This window comes from Pongo pygmaeus, chromosome 13 (genome assembly GCF_028885625.2).
Source record: "Pongo pygmaeus isolate AG05252 chromosome 13, NHGRI_mPonPyg2-v2.0_pri, whole genome shotgun sequence".
NCBI classification, from domain to species: Eukaryota; Metazoa; Chordata; class Mammalia; order Primates; family Hominidae; genus Pongo; species Pongo pygmaeus.
This window is the reverse complement of record NC_072386.2, coordinates 103,893,007-103,901,376: the sequence shown is the minus strand read 5'-3', so window position 1 is coordinate 103,901,376 and position 8,370 is coordinate 103,893,007.

Here is an 8,370-nt window from a genome sequence, read left to right as displayed (position 1 = left end):
TGAAAATTTACTTCTAAGCAATCCAGGGCTGATATGTCAGCGATATGTTGTGAGGGGTCTCAGCTCTTGCCTTGTTCTGTCATCGTCAACACATCTTGGCCTCCATCTCATGGACAAAGATGGCTGATGCCGGGCACAGTGGCTCACACCTGTAATCCCAACACTTTGGGAGGCTGAGATGGGTGGATCACTCGAGTCCAGGAGTTTGAGACTAGCTTAGGCAACATGAGGAAACCACATCTCTACAAAAAATACAGAATTATCTGAGTGTGGTGGCTCATGCCTGTGGTCCCAGTTACTCAGAGGCTGAGGCAGGAGCGAGCCCAGGAGGTCAAGGATGCAGTGAGTCGTGATTGCGCCCCTGCACTCTAGCATGGGAAACAGTGTGAGACCCTATCTCAAAAACAAAACAAAACAAAAAAATGGCTGGGCCAGTTCCCATCATCAGGTCCTCTTTCCAGCCAGCAGGAAGAGAAGAGCAAGCGGAGGGCATGACCCTTCTTTATAAAGTCATGACCCAAAAGTTGCACACATTATTTCTGTCTACACACCCTTGTCTCAAATTAGTCACATGGTCATGCTCAGTTGTAAGGGAGGCTGGAAATAGTTTAGTGGGCCAGCCATATGCTCAACTAAAACTCGGGAGTTCAGTTACTAAGGAAGATGGAGAGGATGGATAGTAGGGCAAATGGCCATTTTTACCTAATGGAGGTTCTTGGGATCACAGAAACAGTGGTCAGAATATTAAAGAAAAAAAGATAATTAGAGACTATCTAGTTAAACACTCTGATTTCATAGATGGGGAGACAGACCCAGGGAGGTGACCTGTCCAAAATCAGACAGCAATCCAGTCAGTGGCAGACCAAGGCTGGAATTCAGGTCTCTTAACTCCAAGCCCAGTGCTCAAAACTCGGGAAGGGGATGGGCATGGTGGCTCACACCTGTAACCCCAGCACTTTAGGAGGCCGAGGTGGCAGGATTGCTTGAGACCAGGAGTTCGAGACCAGCCTGGGCAACAAAGCACAACCCCATTGCTACAAAAAAAATGTTTTTCAATTAAAAATAAAACTAGTGAAGGGATTCGTTTTAGAGGGACTTTAGCTTTATATGTATTATTTCTATTCATGTATTATATGTAACAAGGATATATTCATGTGTGGCTATGTAAATAAAATATGAAAATTTAACCAGTACATATATGAAAAGGTGTTATCTTCATTAGCGGAGAAAATTCAAGTTAAAACCGCAATGAGATACCACAATACATCCACAAAAATGCCTAATACTGGCTGGGTGCGGTGGCTCATGCCTGTAATCCCAGCACTTTGGGAGGCCGAGGTGGGCGGATCACAAGGTCAGGAGTTGGAGACCAGCCTGGCCAACATGGTGAAACCCCGTCTCTACTAAAAACACACACACACACACAAAAATAGCCAGGTGTGGTGGTGCGCGCTTGTAATCCCAGCTACTCAGGAGGTTGAGGCAGGAGAATTGCTTGAACCCAGGAGGCGGAGGTTGCAGTTAGCTGAGATCATGCCACTGCATTCCAGCCTGGGCAACAGAGGGAGACTCGAAAAAGAAAATGCCTAATACTAAAAGGACAATGGGACAATGTCAGGTGTTGAGAATGTAGAACAACTGGAACTCTCAGATATTACTGGTACACCCTTTCAAAATGCCTGGCTCCACAAGAACAAAAAAAAAAAAAAAAAAGGAAGGAAAACAAAATGTCTAGCTCCAGCCTGGGCAACATAGTGAGACCACGTCTATACTAAAAAATAAAAATAAAAATAAAATTAGTGGGGCGTGGTGACACACGTCTGTGGTCCCTGCTACTTGGGAGGCTGAGGCAGGAGGATTGCCTGAGTCCAGGAGGTGGAGGGTGCAGTGAGCCATGTTTGGCCTGCACTCCGGCCTGGGCTACAGAGGGAGATCCTATCTCAAAAAAAAAAAAAAGAAAAGAAATGTCTGGCCCTATTTACCAAAGCTGAACATATGCATACCTTATGACCCTGTGATTCCACACCTAGGTATTTACCCAACAGTATTTACCCAACATTACCTATGTTCATAAGAGACATGTTCAACAGCATTCGTAGCAGCATTTTATAATATATGTAATAAGGCCGGGCATGGTGGCTCATGCCTGTAATCCCAGCACTTTGGGAGGCTGAGGTGGGCGGATCACCTGAGCTCAGGAGTTCAAGACCAGCCCAGCCAACATGATGAAATCCCATCTCTACTAAAATACACAAATTATCCAGGCGTGGTGGCAGGCACCTGTAATCCCAGCTACTTGAGAGGCTGAGGCAGGAGAATTGCTTGAACCTGGGAGGTGGGAGGTTGCAGTGAGCCAAGATGGCGCCACTGCACTCCAACCTAGGCGACAGAGCGAGACTCTGTCTTCAAAAAAAAGAAAAAAGAAGTGTAATAAACAAAATTGGAGATAACCCAAATGTTCATCAACAGTAAAATGTGGTCTATTTATATAATAGAATATTAAAGGTGTGAGAATGGATTAACTACAACTACACATAGCAACATACATGTATCAAATACAATTTTGAGCAAAAGAAGCAAGGCATAAAAGAGTGCATGCTATATTATTCTGTTTATATACAGTTCAAAAACAAGTAAAACTATGCAATTTGACATCAAGATAGTTACCTTTCTGGGTGGTAAGTGACTGGAAGTGGACAGGCTGTGGAGGGTTCTGGAAATTGTTCTTTTTCTTGGTCTGGGTGCTGGTTGCATGGGTATGTTCACTTTGTGAAAATTCACATTTTGCATATTGGGAGACTGAGGCTCAGAGAGAAAAATAATTGAATGGAGAGCTCACAGACAGACAGATGGCAGAGCTGGGACCAGAACCTAAGGGGTTAGGTTTTCGGTGACCCTGAAAAGTAGACAGTATCAGACATTCTTGGATTCTGTGAAATGCAGTTGAACCTCTGGTCTCCCAGTCGCCCTTCCCACCCCCACTTCTGCTTAATGCTTATAACACAAAACCAGTTTTGCAAGTGAGTCCCCAAGTGAGTCGGGCTCTCTCTTGCAGGGCCAAAGTCTGTGACTCTGCACTTCGTGTTTCTTGCCAGGCCTGAACCCAGTGAACAGACCAACTTGGAACACAGAGAAAGTTTTGTTTTTTTGTTTTTAAGAGTTGAAAGGAAGAAAATTAGGCCAGGCACAGTGGCTCATGCCTATAATCCCGGCACTTTGGGAGGCCAAGGTGGGTGGATCACTTGAGGTCAGGAGTTCTAGACCAGCCTGGCTACATGGCGAAACCTCATCTCTACTAAAAATACAAAAAATTACCCGGGCACAGTGGCGCACGCCTGTAATCCCAGCTACTCAGGAGGCTGAGGCAAGAGAATCGTTTGAACCTGGAAGGCAGAGGTTGCAGTGACCCCAGATTGCATCACTGCACTCCAGCCTGGATGACAGAGTGAGACTCTGTCTCACAAAAAAAAAAAAAAAAAAGAAATGGGCCAGGCATGGTTGCTCATGCCTGTAATCCCAGCACTTTGGGAGGGCGAGGCAGGCGGATCACCTGAGGTCAGGAGTTCAAGACCAGCCTGGCCAACATGATGAAATCCTGTCTCTACTAAAATACACAAATTATCTGGGCGTGGTGGCAGGCACCTGTAATCCCAGCTACTCGGGAGGCTGAGGCAGGAGAATCACTGGAACCCGGGAGGTGGAGGTTGCAGTGAGCTGAGATGGCACCATTGCACTCCAGCCTGGGCAACAAGAGTGAAACTACGTCTCAAAAATGGAAGAAAGAAAGAGACAGAGAGAGAGAGGGAGGGAGAGAGAGAGGGAGGGAGAGAGAGGGACGGAGGGAGGGAGAGAGGGAGGAAGGAAGGGAGGAAGGGAAGAAAGGAAAGAAAGAAGGAAAGGAAGGGAAGGAAAGGGGGGAGGGAGGAAGGAAGGAAGGAAGGAGAGAGAGAGAAAGAAAGAGAGAGAGGAGGGAGGGAGAGAAAGAGAAAGAAAAAGGAGGGAGGAAGGAAGAAAAAGAGAGAGAGAAAGAAAGAAAAAGAAAGAAAGAAGAGGGAGGGAGAGAGAGACAAAGAAAAAGAAAGAAAGGAGGGAGGGAGGAAGAGAAAGAAAGAGAGAGAAAGAGAGAAAGAGGAAAGAAAGAAAATTAGATACATGTTTGTGTGCTGCTAGAAAACTGTGTCATAGCATAACCAAAACTGTCACCTCAGCAATCCCTGGGGAGTGAGATGGGGTGGGGAAGCCTTTCTCTCCCTGCCCCAAGGCTACTGCCCTTGTTCAGTAAGCAGGCTGAGGCCCCACACCCTTCTCCTTGCCAGTTCCTCACCTGGAGTACTTTCCTTGATCTTAACCTGACAACCTCCTTCTCACCATTCAGATCTTTGTTCCTCCCTTGACAACCTCATCCAAAGAGATACCCTGTCACTGTTCATAAAATGATTGTTTTTACCACTTCCACTTCTCTCTCTGAAATCACCTTGTTTATTTATCTACTCAATGGTTGTCTGCCCCTCCCGTGTCCCATGCAGGCAGGAACCACCTTGCTTCCCACTGAATCCTCAGACAAGGACAGGGGACACAGAGCCCACAGATGTTAGGTGGTCAATGAATGAGGTTGGGTGTGTAGGGGGGGTGGCTGGCTTTTTACTTTGTACACGTTTGTATTTTGCATTATTATTATTATTTTTTGAGACAAGTCTTGCTCTATCACCCAGGCTGGAGTGCAGTGCTATGATGTCAGCTCACTACAACCTCTGCCTCCCAGGTTCAAGCAATTCTCGTGCCTCAGCCTCCTGAGTAGCTGGGATTACAGGCGCCTGCCACCATGCCCTGCTAATTTTTGTATTTTTAGTAAAGACAGGGTTTCACATGTTGGTCAGGCTGATCTCAAACTCCTGACCTCAAGTGATCCACCGGTCTCCGCCTCCCAAAGTGCTGGAATTACAGACGTGAGCCACCACACCCGGCCTGTTATTATTTTTTAACAAGATGGGGCCTCACTTTGTTTCCTAGGCTGGCCTCATACCCCTGAGCTCAAGGGATCCTTCCACCTTAGCCTTCCAAAGTGCTAGGATTTCAGGCATGAGCCACTATGCCCAGCCCTGAATATGTTTGTATTTTTTTTAATAGGAGAAAAAGCATATACATTTATTTGATCACAGTTTTTTGTGACACGGGAGCCTTCAGAATGAAGAGCCACAGATACAAAGGAAACTGTCCATTTTTATGCTTAGGTTCAACAAAGTGTACATGGCCGTGTATGTAGGGAAAAGAAAGAGAGATCAGACTGTTATTGTGTCTATGTAGAAAAGGAAGACATAAGAAACTCCATTTTGACCTGTACCCTGAACAATTGCTTTGCCCTGAGATGCTGTTAATCTGTAACTTTGCCCCAACCTTGAGCTCACAAAAACATGTGTTGCATGGAATCAAGGTTTAAGGGATCTAGGGCTGTGCAGGATGTGCCTTGTTAACAAAATGTTTACAGGCACTATGCTTGGTAAAAGTCATCGCCATTCTCCATTCTCGATAAACCAGGGGCACTATGCACTGCGGAAAGCCGCAGGGACCTCTGCCCTGGAAAGCCGGATATTTTCCAAGGTTTCTCCCCATGTGATAGCCTGAGATATGGCCTCATGGAATGGGAAAGACCTGACCGTCCCCCAGCCCGACACCCGTGAAGGGTCTGTGCCGAAGAGGATTAGTAAAAGAGGAAGGCCTCTTGAAGTTGAGATAAGAGGAAGGCCTCTGTCTCCTGCCTGCCCCTGAAACTGAATGTCTCGGTATAAAACCCGATTGTACATTTATTCAGTTCTGAGATAGGAGAAAAACTGCACTGTGGAGGGAGGCGAGACATGTTGGCAGCAATGCTGCTTCATTATTCTTTTCTCCACTGAGATGTTTGGGTGGAGAGAAGCATAAATCTGGCCTGCGTGCACATCCAGGCATAGTACCTTCCCTTGAACTTATTTGTGACTCAGATTCCTTTGCTCACATGTTTTCTTGCTGACCTTCTCCTCACTATCACCCTGCTCTCCTACCACATTCCTCTTGCTGAGATAGTGAAAATAGTAATCAATAAATACTGAGGGAACTCAGAGACCAGTGCCGGTGCAGGTCCTCCGCATGCTGAGTGCCGGTCTCCTGGGCCCACTGTTCTTTCTCTATACTTTGTCTCGGTGTCTTACTTCTTTTCTCGGTCTCTCGTCCCACCTGATGAGAAATACCTACAGGTGTGGAGGGGCAGGCCACCCCTTCACGTGTAGAAACAGGATTGCACAAAACGCTAATAGACTGAATAGAGAAACCCACCAAGACCCATCTGTGTAGATTCTTCTTGGCCTCTCTGTGCAGTGTTCCTTCCTCCAGGGTATGGGGCAAGACCCTCTCAAAGGGGCCTGAGTGGTGGGGGCTGTCTTATGACCTGTCTTGCCTGAGGTCATAGTGCAAGGTGATGAGACTAAAGAGGAACAGAGCACAGGCACAGAAGTATCTCAAAGCTTCCCCTCTGATACCTCCCCAGCCTCTTTGGCCCAAATCCCCTGGCTAGCAACATTCCTGTAGTTCCTCAGTGTCTCTTTGGTTTGAAGAAAAACTTTCTTGCCTGGAGGCCTTTGCATCAGAGCATCCCTTAACCATCACTCAGATCCTCCCCCTCTGCCTAGCCAAATCTCATGTTTGTATTTTTTAAAGTTTTTTGAGACTAACATGCATTACATGCATTACTTTTTTTTTTTTTTTTTTTTTTTTTTGAGATGGAGTTTTGCTCTTGTTACCCAGGCTGGAATACAGTAGTCTGATCTTGGCTCACTGCAACCTCCATCTCCCGGGTTCAAGCGATTCTCCTGCCTCAGCCTCCCAAGTAGCTGGGATTACAGGCATGCACCACCATGTCTAATTTTGTAATTTTAGTAGAGACGGGGTTTCACTATGTTGGACAGGCTAGTCTTGAACTCCTGACCTCAGGTGATCCACCCACCTCGGCCTCCCAAAGTGCTGGGATTACAGGCGTGAGCCACCGTGCCCGGTCAACATGCATTACTTTTGCAAACAAAAATAAAAGTCTTTTTCTATTCTTCAAAAGAATAAAAAAGTTCCCTGGTGGTCTAGTGGTTAGGATTCCAGGCTCTTACCACAGGGTTCTTTTTTTTTTGGATGGAGTCTCGCTCTTTGCCCAGGCGAAGATTGTGCAGTGGCACAATCTTGGTTCACTGTAAGCTCTGCCTCCTGGGTTCATGCCATTCTCCTGCCTCAGCCTTCCGAGTACCTGGGACTACAGGCACCTGCCACCATGCCCGGCTAATTTTTTGTATTTTTAGTAGAGACCGGGTTTCACCGTGTTAGCCAGGATGGTACCACAGGGTTCTTAAAAACAAAAAGAGGCCAGGTGCGGTGGCTCATGCTTGTAATCCCAGCACTTTGGGAGGCTGAGGTGGGCGGATCACCTGAGGTCAGGAGTTCAAGACTAGCCTGGCCAACACGGTGAAACACTGTCTCTACTAAAAATACAAAAATTAGTTGGGTGTGGTGGCACACACCTGTAATCCCAGCTACTTGGGAGGCTGAGGCAGGAGAATTGCTTGAACCCAGGAGGCGGAGGTTGCAGTGAGCCGAGATCGCGCCATTACACTCCAGCCTGTGCAACAAGACTGAAACTCTGTCTCAAAAAAAAAAAAGAAAAGAATAGGCCGGGCGCAGTGGCTCACGCCTGTAATCCCAACACTTTGGGAGGCCGAGTTGGATGAATCAGTTGAGGTCAGGAGTTTGAGACCACTCTGGCCAACATGGTTCTGAAGCCCCGTCTCTACAAAAAATACAAAAATTAGCTGGGTGTGGTGGCACACGACTGTAATCCCAGCTACTGGGGAGTCTGAGGCAGGAGAATCGCACGAAACTGGGAGGCGGGGGTTGCAGTGGGCTGAGATCGCGCCACTGCACTCCAGCCTGGGCGACAGAGCGAGACTCCGTCTCAAAAAAAAAAAAAAGAAAGAAAAAGAAAAAGAAAGAATAAAAAAGCAGTTTACTGCAGAGGACTCTACCCTCACCAAGTTATCCTGGATTTAACGAGTTTCCAACTGAAAGCAATTCCCTCCAATACCAACTGGGGACCCTGAGACCAGAGAGGAGCAGGGCCTTGCCCAGGTTCACACAACACTAAGCAAGCCAGGCTGGGTCCCAACTCCCCTTCTCCCAGTCAACCTGGGTACTTCTCGGGGGTATCCCGATCCAAAGGAGGCCAGGAGCCGGGGTGGGGGATGGGGAGCGGAGAGAGCGCGGTGAGGAGCGGCGGTGTGGCGGGCAGGGGGTGCGCAGACAGGGCGGAGAAGGTGCTGGTAACGGGGGCTGGGGAGCGGAAGGGTGCGGGCTGGGGAA